The sequence below is a fragment of the Rhipicephalus sanguineus genome, chromosome 7 (genome assembly GCF_013339695.2).
Source record: "Rhipicephalus sanguineus isolate Rsan-2018 chromosome 7, BIME_Rsan_1.4, whole genome shotgun sequence".
NCBI classification, from domain to species: Eukaryota; Metazoa; Arthropoda; class Arachnida; order Ixodida; family Ixodidae; genus Rhipicephalus; species Rhipicephalus sanguineus.
In genome coordinates, this window is record NC_051182.1 from 42,936,228 (window position 1) to 42,961,715 (window position 25,488).

Consider the following 25,488-nt stretch of genomic DNA (forward strand, 5'->3'; position numbering starts at 1 on the left):
ACCTTCCCAGTGGCATATTAACCCTTCCGACCTATCTATCACTGCACCAACTACCTCTTCCTTCCCTTCTGACCTCACTGCACACGCAGTATGCTCTACCGGTCTATTCCTACACTCGTTCGCTTTGTGTCCTCTTTTCTGACACAATTGGCAGGTAACGTGGGATTCTTGTTGACTAGCACTCGTGCGGCAGTTCATAGCTATATGCCCTAGTCGACTGCACAAGAAACACCGCTGCTGTGCCCTTTGTTTACCCCTTGGGGCCTCACTATTGCTCTCTTCTTCCTTGTAATCGTATCTGTCGCCTTTTTCTAAGTTCCTTAGACCCTGAGCCTCTACGAACTGGTCCGCTTGCTTTGCCATCTCCTCTACTGTGCTTAGCTTCCTCTCTTTCAAAAATACCGCTAAGTTCTTGCTGCACCTGTTGAGAAATTGCTCAGCAACCATTCTGTCGCGGACCCCTTCATAGGTCTTTTCTGTCTCAGACAGCTCTATCCAGTGATCAAAATAATTGGCCAGCCGACACGCAAACTGCTTGCCAGTTTCTGCATCTTCGGGCTTACACGTTCGTAACTTCTCCCGAAACCCTTCAGCCGTCAACCTGAACCTCTCTAATAAAGTCTTTTTAACTATATCGTAATCCAGAGATTCCTCTGCTGGCATGCGCCCAAACACGCTTAACGCCTCTCCCACGAGACACAAACTCAGAGCGTTTGCCCACTTGCCCTTCTCCCAGCCTTGCCCATGGCGATCCTTTCGAATCGATGCAAATATGCATCAAGGTCGTCCCTTCGCTCATCGAAGGGCGCCATCAGTTTACGCGGGCAAATTTGCCTAGGCCTGGGAATAGGTGAGTTGGCCGACGCTGACGTGGGAGTACTCGCGTTACTAGGGTCGCTGCGCGGACAAGCGTTCACCTCGGCTAGCTTCAGCTTAAGCTCGAGGATCTCCTTCTCGCGCTCATGCTCTTTCTGCGCGCGCTGCTCCTCACGCTCATGCTGCTCCCGCGCCTCACGCGCACGCTCCTTCTCGCGCTCGTACTCTCTTTCGTGCTCTTTCTGAGCGTTCTCGAAAAATCTCATCGTCTCCTCCTTGTCCATTTCGCAGTCTCTGGCCACGGCCGCCAATTTCTCCCAATCCATCCTTGCAACCCCCGACGGTACGTGACTGGGCCAAACGCTGGAAAAATCCTGGCAGGCTCGCCACTTATTATGTCACGTATCTCGGAGCGCTTGCAACGCGGAATGGATTGGGAGAGTGAGAGAGGCGGGAGACCGTGGCGTCACAGCAAACAAGCTTTTATCACACGACACGGCAAAAAAAAAATTCTTGCACCTAAACATTTACATCAAAAAGTACCGTTAGAAGAGTTCACGCTGTAGCGCGCAATCACTAACAACAAAACGCAAAGCCTACAAGCTATGCTTAGCTACTCCGGACTCCAAAGTCTGGCCACTATGCGCCTCAGTCAGTCGCGACGCGAATCGAACGTTCTTACGGTTCGTGTTGCCCGTAGCCTCGATTCGGTGCGCAAGATCGACGCCCCTGCCTCGTCGTCGCCGCTGCTGTCGACGTCTAGGGGTCGTCGTCGTCGATCCGCCGCGTCGCTATCTTCCTCGTCGCCGGTCTCCCGGCCCTCGTCGAGAACATCTGTCTCGTCCAGTTAGGCCTAACCCTGGCCTCCCCTTGGTGCCATTGGGTCGAACTGCCGACGTGGCTCTCCAGTGATTGTCGGTGGGCCGCCGTCGTCTTGCCGAGCTGTGGTAGTGCCGCAGGTGCCACGAGAACCGCGTGCTGAGGCTGCCGCAAGCCCAGGACGCCTCGCTCGTAGACCCCGAGGTCGACGGCCACCCTCCCGGGGCATGCACAACGCTGCCTCCAGAACTCAGCCCTGCCGTTCCCGTCGCGGACGCGACGCTGGCTTCCACCACCTTGCTCCTCCACGACTCCACCGAACAATGCCTGCTCCTTCCTCTGGGGTTCCGCACCTCAGTTCGGGTCGCGTGGCACGCGCCTTTCGCCGGCCAATGGCTTGCGTCGACGTGGCGGCGGTGCACACCATCGGGTACTTTTCCATTCCCCGCACACCATCGACGCATTGCGCTGTCCGGCACGCGCCCCGTGCCCCTTTACTCATGACAACCACACACTTTGCGCTATTAGCATTGTGTGATGACTGGTTGTTATTTTACTCTTCTGCCACGCTATATTACATATTTAGCACGATTCCTTGCCCGACATGACGCCTGTATAGAGTATCTTTGCAAAGGAGTACAAGCACCAGCGTGGCATTGTGGTGAAAGACCCTACTGCCACGCAGAGGGCGCGGGTTAAAATCCCATCCGACCCTAGAAATTTGTTTCTCATTATTTTTTTCTTATTTCACGCGATAACAGTCACGGACACCGGCGGCGGCGGACAACTATGGCGCAAAAATCGGCTGTTGTGATCGCATAATAGCTTTCGCTGTAACAAACTTCAGCACCGACAATGCCCTCTCCCCTTTGGCCTGCGTTGCAGGTGCGCAAAAGTCCACTTGCGTTAATATAGACATCTCTGGTTGCCACTGTTTTCGTGTTTCGCACAATTTCAACATATCTTTGCTTTGGAATTTCTGCCTGAGGTACGCGCTAATACTGTACCCTGAGATATGCTCACATTGCACCTCTGTGGTTGCAGCGATGGCTCCGTTTTCATAGCAGTGTAATAAACATTACATTTGTATTCCTATGATTCAGCAAGCTATATTGAAGCATTGCTCGACCCCGGAGGAATACAATAACGAAAGTAACTTATGATATCCACATCACCGCACAGTAAAGTGCACTTCGTCTGCCAGAATCACGCAGTGTCCTCTTCATTCCTTACGAGACTGGGCGATGGCCTCATGCTGACCGAGGATGATGCCAGATTGACTGACAGCCGCTTTTTGTTATGACATCGTTTGTGAAAGCTACGAATATTCCTTTTTCTGTATGTGTAAAGAAACTAAATATGTTTACTTTTCACTCGTCAGTGCCTGAAAAAGTCGGGAGACTTATGCAGTGCCAATATCGTAAGTATATTTCTGATATCCTGATACTTATTTAGTTTGAGAGGCTGTACCGCAACAGAGGTAAAAAACACCAGGAACAATGTAAAGCCATAATAGTGAACATTGAAGAAATTGGTGGGGTAAATAGCGTGCATAAATTACAATGCGTCCTAAATGATATCGAGGGACCTTGGGAGGTCTCGAAAGCATGTGAACGCATGGAATCATGGGAAGAGTAATGTCATAAAGTTGTTCAAGAGGAGGCGCTATCTTTGTGCATGCGATTCGCGCAGCCTACGAAGTAGAACTGGCGTACCGTTTTGCGGTGGTACATCTCATGAAAAAGGCAAAGAAAGCTGCACGGCAGTAACAATGTAATGAACATTGTATGATAAGAGCTTTCATGTTAATTATAGGCTACTATGATTTAAGAAGTGATTGAAGAAAGTGAGTAGCACTATTAATAAACGTTGCGTGAATACTCGAGAGGAATTGAAGATATAAGAGGAATGTCCCACGTTTTAGCCTGTAATTCAAAAAATCGCTATTGAGCTTTAGTAATGCACCATTTGGGTAACGGTGCATTACGAACGCCGTTTAGCGTGGTCAACGGCATCATGTGTTCAGCGCACGCGCTCTATGCGAAGCGTGGCGTTGTTGCGTGGGAACCGTCATTACGGGCGCAATGTGCGCAGTACAACTCACTCATTGTCTTCGAACGCAACACACACGAACTTTTTTCATTTTATCCAAGTAATATAGCCGTTATTTCCCGTGCGGAAATGCTACGGCAGTTGGCACTGACACGTTATAATAATTCCCTACAAAGAAAGTATCTAAATAAAAAATATATTCAAAACATTTTGCGTTCTTTTTTATTATTACAGAAAGACATTGGTACGTTCGTGTACAAGCTAGGACAGGTGAGCTCATCCTGACATTCATTTTTATTTTTGTGGTAGCGTGCTCAATGTGACGGGCAGAAACGTAAAGTTACCATGACCCGTATACCTACAGAGTTATCATCTGTACACTGTAGAATAGCAGCTGCATACGAGCAGCAAGAAAGTCACAGTTTTGCCGCCAGGGCGAAGCAATGAATGCGATAGCAGAAAAGTGGAATGTCACACGAGGAACAACAAGCAGCTCGATACTTGCAGCACGCCGCTGAAGCACAAATAAGGACGCGCAAAAAAATTCTCAGCATATCCACGCGTGAATGATGAAGAGCTTGGGCGAAGCTCCTGAAGCGATCATGGTTACAACGTGAACTATTCAGTGGTTTCACCCAGCAGTAATCAAAGCGATAGCCCAGTACATTATCAAAGATGTGACAAACACTCTATATATTTATACAAGAAATTTTATTAATCGTAAGTGGTAGCTAGACGTCGCTTCCGTCTCCCCTTCATTTTAACGGCTTTATGGTCGGTGAATTAATGGATCGGTGATGGATCGTAGTGGGATGTTTGCAAAGACGAAGTAGTGGGCAGTTTGCAAAGGATTGGTGATGGGTCGCAGTGGGATGTTTGCAAAGACGAAGTAGTGGATAGTTTGCAAAGGTCCTTACGCCGGACAACGGAGACGTGACAAGGTTAGACTAAGAGGAGGTTCGCCCCTAAAGCAACGCACAGGTAAACACAGGACAAGCGTCAACTAACAACTGCCACTGTTGTTACGTCTTTGTGCTTGAGCAACGCGCTGCCAGTGTCAGCAATGGAGATTCAGGTGCTCTTAGACATTTCTTTTTCTTTTAAACTACGGCGCGTGGAGTGACCCCTCTGCGTGTCCTGCCACACGGGGGTGTGTGACTCAAAGTGTGCCCGGTGTTTTTTTTTTTTTGTTTTTCGTTCCACATCGCGAGTTGGTGCAGAAAGGGTCACCTTGTCGTGGGCGTATCAAGGGCAGTTTTCAAATTTAAAAAAAAATGTAGGAGCGTTGCGTGATAGAAAACACGCCCAAGCTCCTCCGAGATCTGCGCACGACCATCGGTAAATGGTGCATATAAATAGCTCGCTGTTATTTCGGCGGCGCATGCATGGCGTGTGGTTCAAGTGTCTAACGCAGCGCGCTTGCGAGCGAAGGTTCGCTGGTTCAAATCCCCGGCAACGTGCTTCGGAATTTTTGTTCGGCTTCATTTTCTTTGTGCCTTTTTATATATATACATACATACACATATCCGGAACATGACGCCGACGGCAAAATACCGCCGAGAGTGTCCATAATATTGCCATCGCAATAATACACGTCTTTTCTTGCGAACAAACACTCGCCAACGTTTCAATGAAAAAAAAGAGCTTAGGACATTTCGAGACCACTACGGGTCTCTTGCTCACATAAAAGCGTCAGAAATTGGGCCGTGCCTTTATATCGCCGTTATTTCGCCGGTGCATGCATGACGTGAATGCACGGCCCAACTTCGTACGCTTGTATGTAAACGAGAGACCCGTAGTGGTCTCGAAACGTCCTAAGCTCTTTTTTTCATTTCAACTTTTGCGAGTGTTTGTTTATTCGCAAGAAACGTATGGCCCTCGCCAGGCGGCGTTCCGTCGAACCCTGGACAATAAATAATGCACGTGTGGTTTACGTTGAAGTTCCGCTATACAGCGTGGCACAAACGCACTGCTGTAGTTGTAACACAGATACATTTAACTTGTTTTATTCACCGCGAATGAAAGAAGAAGGCTTGTCTCCAACTTGCTGAAGGCATGCCTCCTCACTGTCCCTTTTTTCCGTCCCTGTATGTTTTTCCTATTTCGCTTTAGCGCTGAAAATGCATCAAAAATTGTGGTTTTCGGACATTAAACCCCAGATAATATTAAATGCATCAAAATTCAGTATTGTCGTAGCGCAGCAAACGGCTTTAAGTACAGCGAGTCTTGGCTTTGCTTGTGCTGAGCAAGGCTGGGCTAAAAAGGTTAATATGCCAGTTCATATAAAGGTTACCTGCAACAAAACCTTCTTAAATGGATCTCACTCAAACAGGGTACGTTTGACAATGGAATTTCACTGACCTGCAGTAAAAAATGAAGCGGTGAAAAGAAGAAACAGGACAAACTCTCCCGGAGTAATAACTGAAATTGGCGTCCGTCTTCCATATTTAACGGGCGGTAGCTCCTTTTACGTTTCATAAGTTACACATCGAAGAAGAAATTCTAAAGGTTAGATAAAACTTGTTTCTATGTAATGGCCAAAAAAATTAGTCATTACGGGCTGCTTCAGTACAAGATTATTCGTGTTAATGGATGGAACACTTCTAGCCAGATGTACTTTCGAGGTGTTCGAACTCCTCTTGAATGATGCCAAACCGAATTGAACACATCCCAACATTTTCATACATACAATATCGTCATAGTTCCCGTTTTTATTCTACAGGGAATAGTAAGAAACCCCATGTTACTTGCGTGGCTTCCACGTGTAGCTTCGACGGCGCGATGCTCTACTGTGTGACACCGGTGCTGATCACGGAGGCCACACGCGGACGTATCTGGCGCAGATTTGTCGTTTGGTCGAGAGAAGCAATTGGCGGGCTGATGCCCACTCCGCTAGAGGGGCTTTCTGTTAATTGACAACTTCACTGCGTTTTTAAATGCGAAGCAGTTCTTAGCGAAACCTAGGCACTTTTAGCCTATCTATCTATCTATCTATCTATCTATCTATCTATCTATCTATCTATCTATCTATCTATCTATCTATCTATCTATCTATTTATCTATCTAGCCGCCTGCGTCTGTTTGCTGTCGTGATCGCCTCCTTAACTTGGTGTAGGCCGAAAATCGCATGGCAGGCCAAAAGGATTTCACGAATGTGACTGTCTGGCCATGAGATGAATAACGTGAATGGACATCAAGCGACAAAAGGAGCATACCGCTTCATCAACAGCAAAAAAATTCTGCAACGAAAAAGCGGCTGCCGCACAGCAAACGTCACATGAGACCGTATGCAGCATTTGATGCTGCGTAGGCATTTTTAAAGATGATAGTCTCTTTTGGGATACTTGTAGGCAGAAATTTTGGTCTGTCTTTACGTCTGTCTGTCTGTCTGTCTGTCTGTCACACGATTCAACCATCCGGCCATAGTTAAAGCACTTGCTGAACGCCCAGCCATCTTGAACTGGTAGCTGCATTCATACTTGTGAACATTGTTGATCAAAAAGCAAATATTGCGCATATCTGAGGCGCAGAATCAATGCGTCGGTATTAGGTGGCGTGTTCCTTTATTAGAATACTAGAAAATACATAGATACGTAATTCCAAATACCCTAGTGTTTCTTAAGCTGCGCTGAATATGCGATGCTATGCAGGAAATAGCCCGGCAGAAGACTATTCGATCATTCAAGCGACCACAGGCGGGGCCACTGTAGGTCAAAATGGCGGACGAGACGGTGATGAGGCGATCTCGCAAGCGTCCGCGCCTCGAGCAGCAAAGCTCGTCAGGCCCTCTAGTTTCGCTGCACACGATACTTTCTATCGCTAAAGAAACGCAAATATGTTTGACTGAAGGCGAAGCGACACTCAACGCCGGTAATACCACCGTCTACCAGCTTCGGAGGAGAGCCGCGTGGCACCGCCTGCGTGGCTGGAATGACCGAATCGTCTTTCGACGACATTTGCAGAGAAGCACGCAGATACGCGGCCAATTTTTGTAGCGTTAGCTACACTTCCCTAGCCGGAGCCAATTTCGCGTGGAGCATCATGAGCCGTGCTGCGCATGTGTGAGGATCAGTGATGCCACACAGCTGGGTCACCGGAGCTAGCATCTCATGCGCTCTCCGACACCGCCGCGCGCGGCTCGCCGCTGCTTGTCTGCGGCTTCAGGAGGAGTGGCGTCGTAGCCACAGCAGACAAACTGGCGCCGCTGGTGCCGGCGCGCGCGCAGACTGCCGCGCGCGACTCGGCCCCGCCGGTCTGTGCTCTCCAGAGCGACGTCGTAGCCTTGGCAGACGTATTGGCAGTAGCGGCGCCAGCGCGCGCGCAGCTATTCGCCTTCGATGTGCAGTCGCCGTCTGACACTGTGCTGGAGCCGCTTGATAGCGCCTCTGACTGGCGTTTGCAGGTGGGTAACGCCATGAAGAAGTAGAGTGCAAATGCTGCTCAACGGCGCAGAAGAGCCGAGAAGCTTATCTCATCGGATCCCGAAATAGTTGCCTAGCAATTAGCGGTTCAGCGTACGAATAATGAACCAGAGAAGGCTAATATTCCTAGACAATCTGGAAAGCTAAGAATATTCAGCTGAACCTTTGCTAACGCTACATATACCCTGGCATAGCCGAGCTAAGCCACTGCAACTTTTTCTTTTATTTTCGCACCAATGAAGAAGCACATTGGAAAGGGTCACAGTGACAGCGTGATGAAGGACCGAGATAAAGATTCACTCACACGGGGCGGCCGCTCTTTCGTTGATATTTTATAGACAGTGCGCCCCTACCATCATTTAGCGTCCATCGCAGTCACCCATATCCTTCGTGCGCGCAGAAGCCTTTGATAATTCGTTGAGCTTACATTTGAGGGCACCAAAAGCGCCACGCGTCAAACGGCAGCCACGCGGTATTTTTTTAACTTCGCGCGATTTAAAGAAAGGCGAGGAAAAAAACTAAGCAAAGGAGTTGTCTTACCATGGATTGCAAAATTCGATGTTTCTGAACAAGCACTATAACCATGCAGCGGTGGCTACATATTTGAGCGTCCGCTTCCAATGCGGGAGGTACCGGGTTCGATTCCCAGTGCCGACCGGGAACCCACCGGTTTTTCTAAAGGGGTAGAGGAGTACACCTACCTGGCGCTCGGTTGTTAATGGGTACTCATCTCGAAAGGTGGCCCCATAAGGTTCTGCAAAGACCCCTGGGCGCACCTTAACCCACCACAGCTTTGGTGAAATAGTTGAGCATCCGTCTCTGCTGTGGGAGGCAGAGAATTGCTGCCGCCGGGTACCTACCGGTAAAATAGGGACAAGCGCACTTCCGGCCTGGTGCTCGGCAGAACGAAGTTCAAAGTCGCTTGGGAGGGCACCCACCCTGTGGGAAATTGGCGGCATGGGACCGCCAGACCTAAAAATAAGGTCACCCTCTTTTCTTTTTTTTAAATTTAAATGACGTCATCGCTTCGCACTGCCTCCGCGATTATTGGGCCGATCACGGAAGCAGTGCAAAACCAGGAGAGGTCCAGAAAGCTTGCAATATCTCCGATCCTGGAGGCAGTGCAAAACTGCGTCAGATGCGAAAGTTTTTGCACGGGGGTGAGGCAGGACACACATATCGACTGAAGAAGAAGATGGCTTTCGCCTTCCAGTGGCCTTAGTACAACGCATAAGGTAGCCTATGGGTTTTTTTTAACGAATGATGGGATTTACTCTCCGAGAAATCACGAGGCGTGAGCTCTCGATCTTTCCGTGGTATAGCACGAGCCCTTGATTCCAACCTCACAGGGTCACTAGAAACGTTGAAGCTTACCCTCCTCTTGCCGGATGCATACCCACTGTTGCAGTTCGGCACGACACATTTCCGCCCCATCCCTAAGCAGCACTGGTCGAAATCTGCAAAGTGCTCTTCTTTCTTGCGGCGTGAAAAGCGGGCGCAAAGACCGAGAAGTCAGCGCGGACAGCGCAGCGCGGAAGTCACTGAGCGCGCTAGAGAGCCCGAAAGCGTACGAATCGCGAAGGAATGCGCGACAGCTTGCTCACGTAAATTGGGAATTGGGTCAGCTCAGGGGCCACAACTAGGAGCTCGTTTCACGCGCTGCACGGCCAACAATTCGGGTAGTATGTATGCGTCGCATCCGTAGAAGTGCTTGTAAACGATGGCAACACGCCGGAAGCGTCATCTGTTGTGCGGCGGCACAAACCGCCTTTCCTCCGAGACGCTATCGCGCCTCCCTGGGACGCCGCCGCGGCCTAGAAGATTCTCCTCCTCATGTACTTCTTCTTCATGTATGGAAACCATTCTATTAGCACCATGTTGGATCAGCAGTACGCTGGGTAGCTGCCTGTCTTACGTGATGTGCAAGCTATCTTATGTTTTACGACCTAAATGCTTTGCCATGGGAGCCGCTTATAATCAGCATCGCCACTCTAAACGCGGCTTGTCATACCTAATCGAGTTTCTTTTATCATATGTGTCTGACCACACCGCACCACACCTGCTTACTTAGCAAGCTCATTCTTAGTAACAAAGAATATGGTCGATAGCCTTATACCGCACTACGTTTCAATTTGCTTTTATCGCAGTCATTGCTTCGACCTTGCGGAGAAACTGTCTCCTGTGGGGTTGTTCTCGTTATGACGCAGAACGCCAGATTCTGAAAGCAGCACTACATCTGCAACGCGGCTTGAGCTTAAAGCTGCAGCAGGATCTCGGCATGTGGCCACGCAGCTCTTGTGGGATGTGCAATGCGAAAGCGCCGTTGGCATTTTCGAAGACTACACGCCTTAATGAAACTTTAGGAATGATTCTTATGTGTGTATATGTGTGCATGACTGTACGTGTTATTTATGTGTATATGTTATTGTATAGACCACAGTCAACACCCAGCACCAGGAGTAGCATGCCAGGTGATGCAACAGACTAACATCCCCTGGGTAATCATTGCAAAAAATTATCGATCATTCCCAATGAGCATATATCCGCCCGGCAAATTTGTGTCGTCGGATACGTACATTGTCCTAGTTACGGTTATTAAGATAAAATCAGGCTCCAGTAGAAAAGAACATTGATATGGTGATTCCGCTCACATAGTTCTGAAGCCCCGCGATGTACGGTTGTGGGACGAACATTGGGACGTATTGGGTAGGTGTATGCGAATATACGAAAATTTTGAATAACGAATCGAATAGCATTGTATTCGATTCGAAGCTCGAATCGAAAAGTGCATATATGAAATACCGAATGTCGTTCGAATAACTTTCGAATAATCGGCGCAGATAGGAATACCCAAAAGAACCGAAAATTGGAACGGCGAGGATCGTTTGTGTTGTTTCAATTAGTGAATTATCAACATCCATGTAACCCAAGCCTTTAGAGGACTGTCGAGGCCATACTGTGCACCGGATGAAAACGCCCTAGCGTAAAGGTGCACTGTTGCACAATCAAGTGTCTCATCCACCATCATCATCATGACATTTACGCTGATGCTGATTCATGAAACATTGTTTTTTTTGTCTAAGGTTTATTTAAAAGGTGATGACGAATGAAGACCTTGGTTACCGATAACCGCTGTAGCTCAACCTACAGTTATATCTCGAAGGCTTTAGTTTTCTAGTCAAGGTTACCTTAGTTTATAAAATTGTGGCATTTTTTTGTCGGGTAAAAGCAATCGTAATATTCCTTTGTTATAACTTGTGAATATTTCTTTTAAATAAATTGCTCTGGAAATTTAGAGCTGTTTTGTAAATGGTTCCCTAAATCGAGCCTTGCGACGCTTTTTCAAAACGCTGCTGTTCGATGGTGGAGGCTCCTGAGATGGCGCGAGCCAAACATTAAAGCGCAGCACGGAGCCGGGAACTCACAATTAATTCTCAGAGTCCAGTAGAAATCATTCGCTGTTCCCTCGACAAATGATGTCATAAACCCCAATGACCGCGCCAGAAACCCAAAGTCCACTGCCATTGGCAGATTTCGGCATCGTGAGCTGCATAATTGTTGCGGCCGCCGCGAGAGGCTGCCACGAGCTCCCGCGCGCTCTCGCGATCACGCTGCATGTAAGCCGCGCGTTCACATAAAACATAAAAGGAAGCGGTCAAGGTCATGACACGTGCTGACGAACGGACGTTGCTTCTTGTCCCTTGATCATCTCACCCCCCACCCCCTTCGTAGCTTTCAGTGTGCTCGCTCGCACGTTATGAGAGAGAAAGCGCTTAAAGCGTGCGACATATCCCTGTAACTCCGTTCGTGCTTCATGGATTCTAAAAGTTTTTGCGGCAGTCGATTCGTGAAGCTATAAACTCCTTTAACTTAATGAAGCCATTCGATAATTACTTAGAAAAGTGCTGCAGCACCCATTTGACAATAGAAAACTATCGGAATGATACGATTCTTGTTCGTATTCGATTCGTATTCTAGTCGGTTTTAGGATTCACTATTTGCACACGTCTAGTATTCAGCTTTCTGCGCATTTCTGGAGCCGCATTCCTCAGTCACGATGCAATGTGTTTTCTACCGTAGTGCTCATCGTGTTACAAATTTAAAAGTAATGCATTTTGCGAGGAGTTTTCATCGTTTCAGTGCACATTCCTAGGATTAAGAAAACTTGATACGGGAACACAATTATACATGGTCCAGGAGTTCCTAAAGTATCTCTTGGAAAGGAATGATTTCGGTAAGTGATATTATTCTAGTCTCGTTTGTCATTGCATCGACTGAATGTATAATGTAGTTATATACGACTTTTATGAGAGGAACGAAACTTAACCCACTTACACCCTGTTAAAGTGGATGTACAAGAAGTTGTCATACAAGCACCACCGCCAGCCATTCGTGTTAGACGACCATCACTGCCACAGCTGCCCTTACATAAGGAACACCGCAAAATTGCTGTTTCAGTATATTTATTGATGTAAGTTTTCGAATAATTGTATTCATGATAACCTAGTGGTCTATGTGATATATTGCGACTCGTTGAGCGACCAGAGCACCTCGACATGTTTGCTGTCAGGACGCATGCAAGCGCTATCCCCACCACCGCGTGGTTGCGTTCTGTGAGCCGCTCCTACAACCACTAGTACATGAACCCGCGTACTCTAGTCGCCCCGAACGTCTCTTCACGTACACTTTGCTTTTCGGGCGGGAAACTGTGGGTTCTTTAGGGCCCGTCGCTTGAATTCAGCTTCCCGAGCAGAAGGCTCATCGAGTTTCGTAGCGCGCAGCATACTATCATCACCGTTACTTTAGCAGTCACTGTGCTGCTAAAGTCCAGTCAACTAACGCGCCGCATCCACCTTCGGCGAACGTGTTGCGTCGAGGGATGCAACAACGCGGCCATCACTCTCCACATTTGCCGTGGAAGCCATAGTGCGAGCGACTGGGACGTCTACTAACGGGTGATTTACGTGCAAAACCTCTATCTTCAGTGATTGGGTTCCACCATTCACGTTCCTCGACTAGACACTGGCTGCTGGCAACCTGAATCATCGTTGGGGCGTTGATTCAACAGTGTGGCGCTGCATAGTGCATAGCCATGAACTCGCGAGTGTATTATTGCGACAGTGGCGCTTCGATTGCTCGACGCATTTTCGCGACAGTGCCCTAAAACCTCAGTACCCAATAGTTCAGGGGCAACAAGCTCTATACTACTGATTCAGCCAGTAAACTATGTCACAACATGAGTAGCACACAACAGTTGAAAGGAGCGCAGTGGTTCCAAAATTTTCGCTGCAGACTAAATCTGCCGTGGCCAAATATAGCTGTCGCAAATACTCTACTCAATGACGTCAAAGAGCTGCTCGATATGGAAATATGGCGTTTCGCCTCTGCGCTTTGCTTATAACTTCAAGTTCTGTTAGGCATGGGCAGAATGTATCTCTTTTTCAAGCCATCGGGACTACTGAAGTGAGCTTTTGTGCCGCTTCACTTTGAGCCTCAAGGAAGAGTTATTATTGTCACGACTTGCATTTCGATAACCATGGTCTTCCAATACAACATGTGAGCCTGGTGCTCATTAGACCTACATAGACACCTATTTAGGAGGGTGCCAAGAATCACGTTCTTTTCGTAACAACATACCCTACTGCAAAACCGCCGTTGCATTCTCTATACAAAAGCCGATATTGTCACGTGGTCGTGACGTCCACGAAGACATCAGCCGGCGTGTTCAAGATGAAACTGTTTATTTGGCCGAACTTGTGGCCGGGATATGAAAACTCAAACTACAGCAATACACGCTGTACACTGGTAGCGGCGAACAGAGCGTCGGCTGTCGGTAAAACTTATGGCTGGGACGCGTCGTCTTTTATAAATCACGCATCGAACTTTCCAGTCTTTTCACCGGTGGTCGCGCAAGCTCTAGAATAATCTAGACTATTCGCGTCCTGCGCGCAATCTTAACAAAACAATCTACTACAATCGCGAAGCTTCTCCAACACTGCGGCGTGGACAGCGGCGAGCGTAGATAACCGTCCTTGCTGGTCAAAAGCAAATACATCAAAATAAAACAAGAAGTGGGCGTGGCAATATTGTTTCTTCAAAGTCACCTTCAATTTTCAGTTTATGACGAGCGAGACGAACTTACCAGCTAAAAATGTGGTTGACATGTAACGGTTAATTAGAGACTGATTACTATGCATAACCCATCGACGGACTGCTATCACCACTCACAGAATGTGTCCCGCAGACCAACTATTTTATTTCACTACGGATATTGTAAACATTTCCAACGCTTGCCTTCGTAGAAACTCCAGGTGTTTTTTCATGCTCACTGGGGAATGCCGCATACCTATTTTGTTCCTGCATTACTGCCCATAGTGTTAGAAAATTGAAAAGTGTAAGCAGCGACTGTGAGTTGTCACTAAGGTGCGCAGGTCACGCATACGAAATTAGCTGTTCGCAATAAAACGAACCCTAAAGGGGAGCTCGGCGTATAGATCAATATCACCATACCAAAAATGGATGTCGGGCAACATACATGCTCACGTGCCTGAAATGCATTAAAACTGCATAGCAAAAAGTTGCCGAAATTAAAATGCACAACCATTAACGTTCGCTAGCCATCGGCGCCAATATCGGTTGCTTCTACAGCAGTTTGGGCCTAGTGTACAGGACGACACAATCCAGAGGTAATCAGCACTTCTTGACCTTGACGACAGATAATTCTAACTAAAATGACAGCACAGTTTAGTTTTGGCGCCGGTTACCTAAGACAAGCATTCTTTTTCTCGTGTACTTTTTCCGCACAATGAGCGGTGAATTTTCATGAATTGAGCGTTCAAGAAACGTGCATCTGAGGCGCCGACGCTCCGCAACGTAGCATGAACCGACTTGGCTGATACCATTAGCGAAGTGCTGGGCGCTGTTGACGAGATACATCGGTATGCTTGGAGAGTACGTCGACATATATTGGGAACACCTCGGCAACAGAACCCTATGCAACGCGGCGCTGGCGTCAATAAAACTGTTTCAGGCGACGCTGCGGAGCATTCGTCTTAAGCGTGCTGATGACTGTACAGAAGCACACGTTGTTGGGCTAGTCGGTTCATGTTTTTTCAGAAGCCACGGATGTGGCTATTTCGCGCAAAGAAAACACATGGGGAGGGTTAAGGGGAGCGCAAACTTTCGACTGTTTATTCAAATTTACTGCAGTAGTATATATGCAAACGCATGCGCAGAAAGCGAGACAAACATCGAACATATAACGTTTTGTGCAATGCAGTACATAGGTACAGACATGCGCAAAAGGGGTGGCTCACAACAATCGGATACCATCTTAATCACAACCTGCGATGCAAGAACGTGCTCTCTGCCTGCGAAAGGAACAATGAAGTGTCACTAATGCATAATAAACATCGTGCTTTTATATGAAAAGCTTCCAAAAGCTCCCGAGCAGCGGTGTCCCTGCTTCTCCCAAGAATCTGAATTTCATGCAGATTCGGCTCACACTTGTGGGAATTGCAGTGGGCCGGCAAATGTGCCCCATCTTTACCTTTTAGTGACAGCTCGTGTTCCCGCGCACGCTCATTCACGCACCTTCCCGTCTGGCCGACATATGTCTTTCCGCAGGAGAGCGGAAATTCGTAAACAACACCGGTGGCACATTTTGTGTATGAGTTTGCGTGCTTCTTGCCACAGCCACTTTTCTTGTTCCCGCCATTTAGAATACGCGGGCAAAGCTGAGATAGCTTCCGTGGCGCGGAAAAAACAACTGGCACGCCGTGCCTGTTTGCAACCTTCTTGAGGTTGTGTGAAATCCGGTGCATATACGGGACGACCTCAGGTCTCAGCGTTCCTCGCTCTTGCTCAACCCCAGCACGGCGGCATTCACATTTGAACTTCTGAAGGAGCGACTCGGCGACGGCGTTAATGAGCGTGCGAGGGAAACCAGCCGAGGTCAAGCGTTCCAATTGGTTTTGAAAGCCCTTCTGCATGACGTGTGGGCACGACCTGGTTAGTGCAGACTCCAGACAGTGTTTGGCTATGGCCCTTTTCAAGGGACATAGCCAAATGAGCAAGAGCGAGGAATGGTGAGACCTGAGGTCGTCCCGTATATGCACCGGATTTCACACAACCTCAAGAAGGTTGCAAACAGGCACGGCGTGCCAATTGTTTTTTCCGCGCCACGGAAGCTATCTCAGCTTTGCCCGCGTATTCTAAATGGCGGGAACAAGAAAAGTGGCTGTGGCAAGAAGCACGCAAGCTCATACACAAAATGTGCCACCGGTGTTGTTTACGAATTTCCGCTCTCCTGCGGCAAGACATATGTCGGCCAGACGGGAAGGTGCGTGAATGAGCGTGCGCGGGAATAACAGCTGTCACTAAAAGGTGAAGATGGGGCACATTTGCCGGCCCACTGCAATTCCCACGAGTGTGAGCCGAATCTGCATGAAATTCAGATTCTTGGGAGAAGCAGGGACACCACTGCTCGGGAGCTCTTGGAAGCTTTTCATGTAAAAGCACGATGTTATTATGCATTAGTGACACTTCATTGTTCCTTTCGCAGGCAGAGAGCACGTTCTTGCATCGCAGGTTGTGATTGAGATGGTATCCGATTGTTGTGAGCCTCCCCTTTTGCGCATGTCTGTACCTATGTACTGCATTGCACAAAACGTTATCTGTTCGATATTTGTCTCGCTTTCTGCGCATGCGTTTGCATATATATATAATATATATTATATATATATATATATATATATATATATATATATATATATATATATATATATATATATATATATATATATATAATACTGCAGTAAATTTGAATAAACAGACGAAAGTTTGCGCTCCCCTTAACCCTCCCCTTGTGTTTTCTTTGCGTGAAATAGCCACATCCGTGGCTTCTGAAAGAATGATGACTGTACACCTGTAGTGCACGGGCGGCTGCGCGGACTGCCTGTCGCACCCGCATGTACTTTATCAACTTACAGATGACTGAACAGACGTGATAATTAACGCACCTTATCAGACTCGGATGGCGCTGAATCATTTTAGAGCATGGCACTGGTCTTTTGGCAAGCGGAGATGTTCGCTCCGACAAAGCTGCACGTCAGCATACAAGTACAGCAGTTGAATTGACATCGGTGCTGTCACCTGCAAACTGTACACGCGAGCACGAAGCAGGCGCCTCGTGCTCACCTGTGCAAATGAGACCGTTAAAGAGCAGGTGTGGCAGAAATTCCGGTGTCGGCGTTGGAGTCGGCGGTGTTGGTTGTGAACAAATAATTTGCGTCGTCCGTGAGAAAAAAATGGCGAAGCTTGCATTAGGTCGCGCAAGGCTTGAAACAGCTAGGCTGGAGGATTATGAAGTCTAACCTCATTGCTTGTGGGTCTTTCCTAGGCTTTGGTTAGGTGATGCTACTTTGTTTCTAGGTTGCTTCTAGGTTGTTGTTAGCTTTTAGTTAGGTGATGCTAGGTTGTTTCTAGGTTGATTTTAGGTTGTTTACAGGCGTTAGCAAGGTGATGCGAAGTTGTTTCTAGGTTACGGCTAGGTTGTGGCGCCTAGGCTTTTAGCTAGGTGATGCTAGGTTACTTCTAGGTAGCTGCTAGGCTCTTAGCTATGTTGTTTTTTAGGTTGCCTGTAGGTCATTGCTGGTCTTTAGACAGTTGTTGTTAGGTTATTGGCTGTTTTATTAGACTTCAGAATCGTTTTGCTTCGCTGTCTCAAGCCTTGGGCGTCTTAGTGCAAGCTTCGCCATTTTTTTCTCTCTCTTTTATTCTGTCGCTTTCTTCCTCGCTCCTCTAGCTACTCGTTCTCTTTCTTTCTCTCTCTCTCTCGCAATTTCACGTGTTTCAGGAGCTCCGCTTCGGCCAGCAGAGTTTTCTTTAAAGCTCGCACCTGCTGTACTCGGTAGTGGGGCTTGCCATGGATGCATAGATGTAAAAACTTTATTTTAGCCAGAAAGCAGCTGTGGAGGATTCGTGTTAGATGGCCATCAACCCAAGGTTGACGGCGACCTGTGTGGCCCACTCCACGTGCCTTGTCTGGACGACTGGGTCTGAGCTGGTCAACAGGGCCTCCCACTGCTCGACATAGGGATCACGCATAATAACCGCTGGCGGCGGCGCCATGCTACATTACGTACAGTATATGGTCATGTGCACAACTTACCGATAGCTTAAAAAGCTCCGCTGTAAAGAGAATGAAGAGAGCGCGTGCCCATTCATGACGATGATAATTTTTTAGGACAATGTACAAAACATTTTGAGGGCCGGTTTAAACAGCTTCACTGTCAAAAATCGTGATTTATGCCAATAATGAAAATCAATGGTTCCAAGCGAAATGAAACAGAGGCATTCTGCTCGCACTCAGGTGTTTTACCACAGAGCCACGCCTGCACTTGAGATTGCTTCGTAAAAACACCCTTTACAGCTGTGATGTAGTACAAGAAGTCGCGTTAACACATGTGAATGCGAATTGCGCAACGAGTAGGATTTTAAAGGCCGATCGATTGCAAGTACTCAGGAATGACTCATCGTTATCATGACCTAGAGCACAAGAGAAGTGCGCATCTGCGTGGGTGCGCTTATAGCTCTAAGGACGCGTAGTGGGTATTTCACAAATTCCCAAAATGATGAATTATCGCGTAGTGGGCACTTGCCAACTGTACTTGTACGCATTCTAGGATAGATTGAAAGGGTCGATCTGGAGGCCCACAGAGTTTACTTTCTGCGCGGCACGGCTTTGTTGTCCACCGAGAAGTGACGCCAGGCTAGCGATTGGGAAGGCGATGCGAAGGGAGCTCCACTACGCAATCGCATTCCACCTGTGAAGCCGAAGCTCAACCATGGTCCAAGCTTTTATTTATTGCGGATCAATCTGAAGGCGGTCAAAGTGCCAGCAACATCTATAGGGACAGCCTATAGAGCGCGACGGTACAGCAGTCTCCTAGTCAGTTCGATGCATGTCAAAGAAAAGTGGAAGTAGCTCTCGTTGTAATGGCATTTGATGTTATGCTCAACCCAGCATATTCCGGTGTGGATGAGTGGTATGCTACGCATGTGAGCTGGAGAAGTACAAAACTCTTGGTCGGTGATTTTCTGACAGAACTTTCTTTATTTCTATCTAGACATTCTTATAAAAGCTTTATTATTACCACGCACATTTTAATAACTCTAGACCTAGTTCGCCAGTGTCCCGCCGCTTCTACTATGCCGCGTTGCGCTTATTTCTCTAAGCGACACGACAGACGAATAAGCCACGAGACTGGGTACTTTGTCTTACTGGTACTGGTTTTTGCCATTGAAAAGGGAAAAATACCCAAAGGCACCTTATCAAAACGTTCGCTCCAGTGTTGAATATGTGATCAGAAAATTTTGTTAAATGAGGCGATCACTGGTAGACGTGAAGAGCAAGTGCAACTTCTCCTAAGCACTCAATTTCACTGTATATTGTTGCAGAGGTGGCCCTACCTGCATTAATAGAGATATGCGATAGATTGAGCAGCGTCTTGTCATCGGCGACAGCCGGTCTTATTGACATTAATTGCGAAGAACTTACGTTCGACACCGAGGCTGTGTGCGGGGACCCCATCGTCATCAGCATTTCTACGACCACACCTTTTGCAACAGTAAGCAACCTTCCAACCTAACCACCCCACAAATTTTGTAATACACAAAAAAACGTGAATTGTTGTAGAAGCGCCTGCGCGCACCTTGTTCTGCCTAAATATTGTAAATGATAACCTGGGCTACTTGTATCAGTGTTCCCCAGTGCTGTCTGATCAACGGATTTTGACGTCAACAGCTACTTCATTGAACGTTACATGGCAGAAATATTATCACATGGCAGAGATGTCATTGAACGTTACATGGCAGAAGTAAAAGCTGGACGTCGGGCTTCTTTGTCCTGACTTAAAAACGTTTTATCAGAGAAAATAATACGGATACGAAGAAAGATGTACACATGATCGCCGACTTGAACTGAAATTTTACTACGGACACATGACATATGTAGTGATAACAACCAAAAAGAACATCTAAACAGCGTAACCATTTTGTGAAAAGCTGCACGTGCCAAACTATTTCGTGCATGGAGCTTTGAAAGTAGCAAACCTTTTTTTTTCTCTGAGGGTGCAATATTCTATGAGGTGAAATAAAATTTTATTAAATAAGGGACGAATTAAAAATCAATGTTAAAGCTAAAAATCAATGTGTATGTATGGGTGTATGGGAAGAACAGGAGTATAGAAAAGGATCAGCTATATCCATGTTTTAATGGTCTTGGAGGCGGCGTGGCCCTTATGGGTACCATCTCAATTCGAGACGCCACGCAATCGCTCGCTTACTATTATTACAGGTAGGTCTTGGTGAACTGAGATAAGAGCTTGCAAGAGTGTCAAGACGTGATATGTGGCTGTTGTTTAAGCTGGACACGTCAGTGCATGCAATGATATTGACAATGGTCCTCGCCTTAAGCTTGGCTGTACCTCGGTCTAAGTCGTGTTCAAGAACCCGATTCGGCCGCTTCAGACAGGTGGCAGCAACCGATGCTAGCTCTACATTGCCCCAGAATCAGTTCTACCTGCAAGAACGGTCGGGAGACCGCGACTTGCGCGACTTGTGCCTTAGGTCATGCGTGGGCAGTGTTAACATGCCCGACGACGGCATTATTATGCCTCTCATCTGCTTCCTTTATTTGTTCAATTCTGAAGTAAACAACACTGACATCTGAGAATGCTGATGAAAACAGCAAAGAGAAATGATGGCGCGGTGCCTATACCAAGAACCGCCCTGACCATGAAAACAGGAATTTATCAATGTGATTGAAGTAAGGTGCGCGAGAGGCACCCTCCAGTCTTGCTGTGGTAGAGCTAGCCTGGCCGAGGTTACGTATTCTTATTCCGCTAATTACAGTCCAAAGAATCGTTCAGAGCACCGACATTTGCATTACAGCTGCACGTACTCGAGCCATGCTTCTCTTGGGCATTCAATGAGCAGATGCCATTTGCAGCAAACGTGCGCTTTTATACATGCTCTGCGAGCCTGAAAGTTGCATCTCGGCTCCGTCAGTATGAGTGTCAACCACAAAGGCAAGCTATCATGCAAATTTGTCGTCCCTATTCGTCGTCTTGAAGAAATGCCACAAAAAATCAGCAGAGCTTATCAGCTTCATCAAAACTGCTTCAATAGTTGGGATTACCCGGTTGTCCTGAGGGGCCAAAGCCTGCTAGGCGTCTCATCTGCTGATTTCCTAGAATGCGATGTGGACGGACGCAATGCGTAATAATAAGTGGTAATAAATCAGTATTCATCCTTGGAGAATATCTTAAGATGTGTGCGGCCACAAACGTAAGAGTATGAAATAGGGACATTATGGTCATTTTTTCTGTTACTTTCAATCGTTACTTCGCCTAACGACTCTACATTTTTTCACAGTGCCTAAATGATACGGGCCTTACCTGTGTTGGTGATACTCCCGTGGATGTGAGTACTTTTCTCAGTTAAACATCAAAACAGTCTAGTTGCAGTGCAAGTGCACATCACAAACTGCGCGATAAATGGTAAATATTTTTCCATGAAACTCAGGGTAAGCTCCAGTTCCTGGTGCGTGAAGTTTACTCAAGCCAACAGTCATGTGTGACATTTACAACAACAAGAACAACAAAAACATTTTATCGGTGTGCTGAAGATTTATAATAATATAAATAACGCGTCTCTCACGATTCTGTTCAGCACAATATACTAAAATATTCATAGTGAATGTTCCCGATCAGCTGTTGAAGGACTTAGCTAAAGCACTGACAACTCTTCCGGCTCCAGCAATAGTCACATATCTTCCTCTTTTTCACAGCACACCTTCAAGCGCTGACAAATTCTAATCACCACGCATCCCACGTTGCTCCACTGATTTGTTGGTTTGGTGTTCTCTATTGAACATCTACATAATTAAAAAAAATATTACCTTTCTCACAATCTAGAAATGCATCTATGTCAGCGTAATTTATTTTGCCAGAAATGGAAAGCACCAAGCTATTGTTAAGTTCATCGCAGTGAAAACTGCTCGTATTTTGTGCTACAGCTGTCAGCCTTGCTCAAGATTTTGTATACTTCATGAGCTATTTTTGATTTGAGACGCAGAAACATAGCTGGGCCCGCAAGATTTTTGTTTCAGTATACGTGAACTGAAGCGGAAATCAAACTCTAAGCTAAGCTTGAAGAAAATACGGCAGCAGATATAGTGCTTGAAGACTTTCTGCATAAGGAGCCTACAATGCGAATTTTCTTATAAAGAAAATCGAGGCCGTGTGCGCTTCTGAGATATTATCTTGCCCCAGCTCTAGCGAAACATGGAACTGTTCATATTCTTAAATCAAATATATCATTATTACACATGGGCAAGAGTTTTGTATAGAACCTCGTTGATGGAGTATGATGACATGATTGCTTATTGCCGTAGTTAACCTGAGGGACCAGTAAACAGGCCCGGACTTTTTAACACTGAAGCTGTTCTTGGTCGAGCTTGTGATGTCCGGGATCCGTGGTAACGCTTTGGGAATGCGCCACAGATATTGCGTAAATGCCACTACTCACCAATGGTCCACAAAAATTGAAGGCAACATTTAGTCGAACAAACGGGTATGTGCCACAGTAATCTAAGACGTCTATCAGAAAACTGTTATCATCATAAACGCGTGTATGCTAGAGAAATTGGATAAATCCCACTATACACAACTACCGCTAAAAAGGCAGAAGGCGACAGTTAGCCCAACAAGTGCGCGTTACCAGTCACACCACTGTGAAGTGGTACTGTTTGGTCACAAAAATGTGGTGGCTATACTACCACCTCAAGGCTTCATAAAGAGTGTCTGATAACGAGCAGTGATACAACATATCTGAGCATCTTAAGCGAACGCTTCTTTGTAAACCTGTGTATAAGAGTTGTATGGTCAAGATGCAATAAAACTATACAACCACATCAAAGCTTAACAAAGAGTGTTTAATAAAAAGCAGTGACACAGATTATCTGAAAGTCTTGCAAACATAGAAATGTGATAGCCTGACGAAGGGAACGCGACCAGTTTCGCTGGTTCATCGGTGTACGCGCAGCGGAGATGGTCGAATTTCGACGCCTCACAATAATAATATTATCTGGGGATTGACGCCTCACAAACAAACGCCATGTGTGTCGTCTTCTTGTTCCCGTCTTCGTGCGCTTACCGGCTTCATAAATTCGCTAGTTCGTACAGAAGTCCGTGGCGATCTAATTTAGCAAATATCACAATGCTGCGCGCCACGCAGAGGCTTTACTTCAAAAATGCAATTCCTGCACCCCTCTCCGTCTACTGACCTGAGATGGGGGTCGTTCATAAAATATTGTGTGCGCATAAACTACTCATGTGATATGCTTAGCAAAATAAGTTTTGATGTTTGGAACGAGATCATAGTTAAACCAGTGATATCTCAGTACTTCTTTTTTACCAGTGCTTTTTGTGATATGTCCAGCAGAAGTGCACTTTGTACAAGTTAAGCGAACAATATCCTTGCCCTTAAAGTGTCTACAGAGAGCCATTACGCAGAACACTGCGCGTATGAAACCAGCAATCCTCAAAAGGATGGTTAATAATATACATCATCATGTAGTACACCGTTGTTTTAGGCTGGGTGTAGATATTTTTTCAATCTCGTGCAGTAATCTTTGCGGTGGTGTAAGTAAAACGGCCACTTTTCAGAGTGTCATGACAGTGCAAGTGTGCAAGTCTGATTACAGCATATATTCGCAGTTTAGATTTTTTTTCATAAAATGAGAAGAAATGAGTAGAACGAGTCTTATGCGGGCACCTCAGTCTGGACGTTGATGTTAGCGGAACTCGGCAAATACCTACAGAAGAAATGTCTTAAAAGTGTAGCTGCAAAGCTTGGCAAAACCCCGGGTGGCGATGGCACAATCTCGGGCGGGTATATGCCACTGAAAGCCGGTATGTGACACGTAGCTCCTAGCATAGCCTAGCCATGCATAGTATAGACTATGTTACGAAAGGCATAAGGGCGCCGTCATCAAGGGCTGTTAAACGAATGTTTTCTTATCTTTGTATCCCCTGACGCGAACTGATCAATTCAGGAAACGCCGAATTCACCAGCCCAATAGTTTTCATGTGTATACGCGCACCGTAACACTGTTCGCTTAGTTGCTCAAGATAAAACACGGCAAGGTTAACAGCCCAGCATGGCGGCACCGAAACCCGTCCGTAAAATAGTCCTTCTAACTAGCATAAGTTTCCGTTCTACTGCAGTCGTATAGCATAGAGTCGGAAAGGGAAGCAATGGTGAAGAGGAGGAGGAAAAATATTAGGGGGATAGTAACGCAAAGCAAAGCCTTGTATAGTATTGCACGGCATGGGAAAGGGAAGTCAGGTGGAGGAGTGCTGTGAGGGTGATGAGGAGAAAGAGGAGGAGGGGAGAGGAAAACGTGTAGCATAGGCTTGTATGGTGTTGTGTGACAAGGGGTGGGAAAGAGAAGCGACCCTGAGGAGTAGTGATGTGGGGGGTGAGGAAGCCGCCAGAGGGTGAAGCACAGCATAGTCATGTATAGTACGGTGTAGCAATGGGTGGGATATAGAAGTGAGGGGAAGGAATAGGAAAAATAACCAGGGAGATGTATGGTATACTAGAGCAAGGGTTGGGAAAGGGAAGTGAAGGTGAGGAGGAAGGAAAAGAGGAGAAGGCCACCAGCTCCGCTGTTTGCTCAGTCTTCGCAGCACTAGTGCATAGCTGCCCCAATTTTTAACACGAAAGTTTAATGCTAGGTTCCACCAACACTTTAGCGACGTATTTCCGTCACGGAAGCCACGTCGACAAAATGAACCCGGTCAGGTGAAAAAGAAAAGAAGATCCGTCAACGGGAGTCGAACTGGTCACTCATCTTGTTCACTCACTCGTCACTCACTCATCACTCGTCCTGTCCACTTATTCCGTTACTCGTTTTTGCATTTCGCTCAGCGCATCTACATTACAATACAAGGGAGTCGAACCCATGACCTCTCGGTCCGCGACAATTCATGCCGGGCACACTATCCACTGCGCCACGATCACATAACCTGGAGGCTTTACAAACGCGCCTCTTATATCACACTTTCCTCCCATTGTGCTCTTGGGCGGCGGGGTGGTGTCACCTCTGGGAGCGGTAAAGAAACTAATGCATCATGACCGTAGCCTCCGCGATTAGCTCCTGCAACGCGTAGTCGCTACGCATCCCCCCCATGGGCGGTTTGCATAGGAGAAGTGCAATTTGTCAATGCCTAACACACCGCAAGGTGCCGATCTTAGCCAATTACCAACCTTCCCTCGGTAGCGTCCATCCATATCAAAAATATCTGTGCGA

At 46.9% G+C, this 25,488-nt stretch overlaps 1 protein-coding gene across 1 annotated transcript in view; it reads left to right on the plus strand.

The window, feature by feature from the left end:
* The window catches only part of LOC119398652 (fatty acid synthase-like), a 52,031-nt gene that overhangs the window by 10,600 nt on the left and 15,943 nt on the right, over positions 1-25,488 (plus strand). The gene's annotated exons all lie outside the window — the stretch shown is intronic.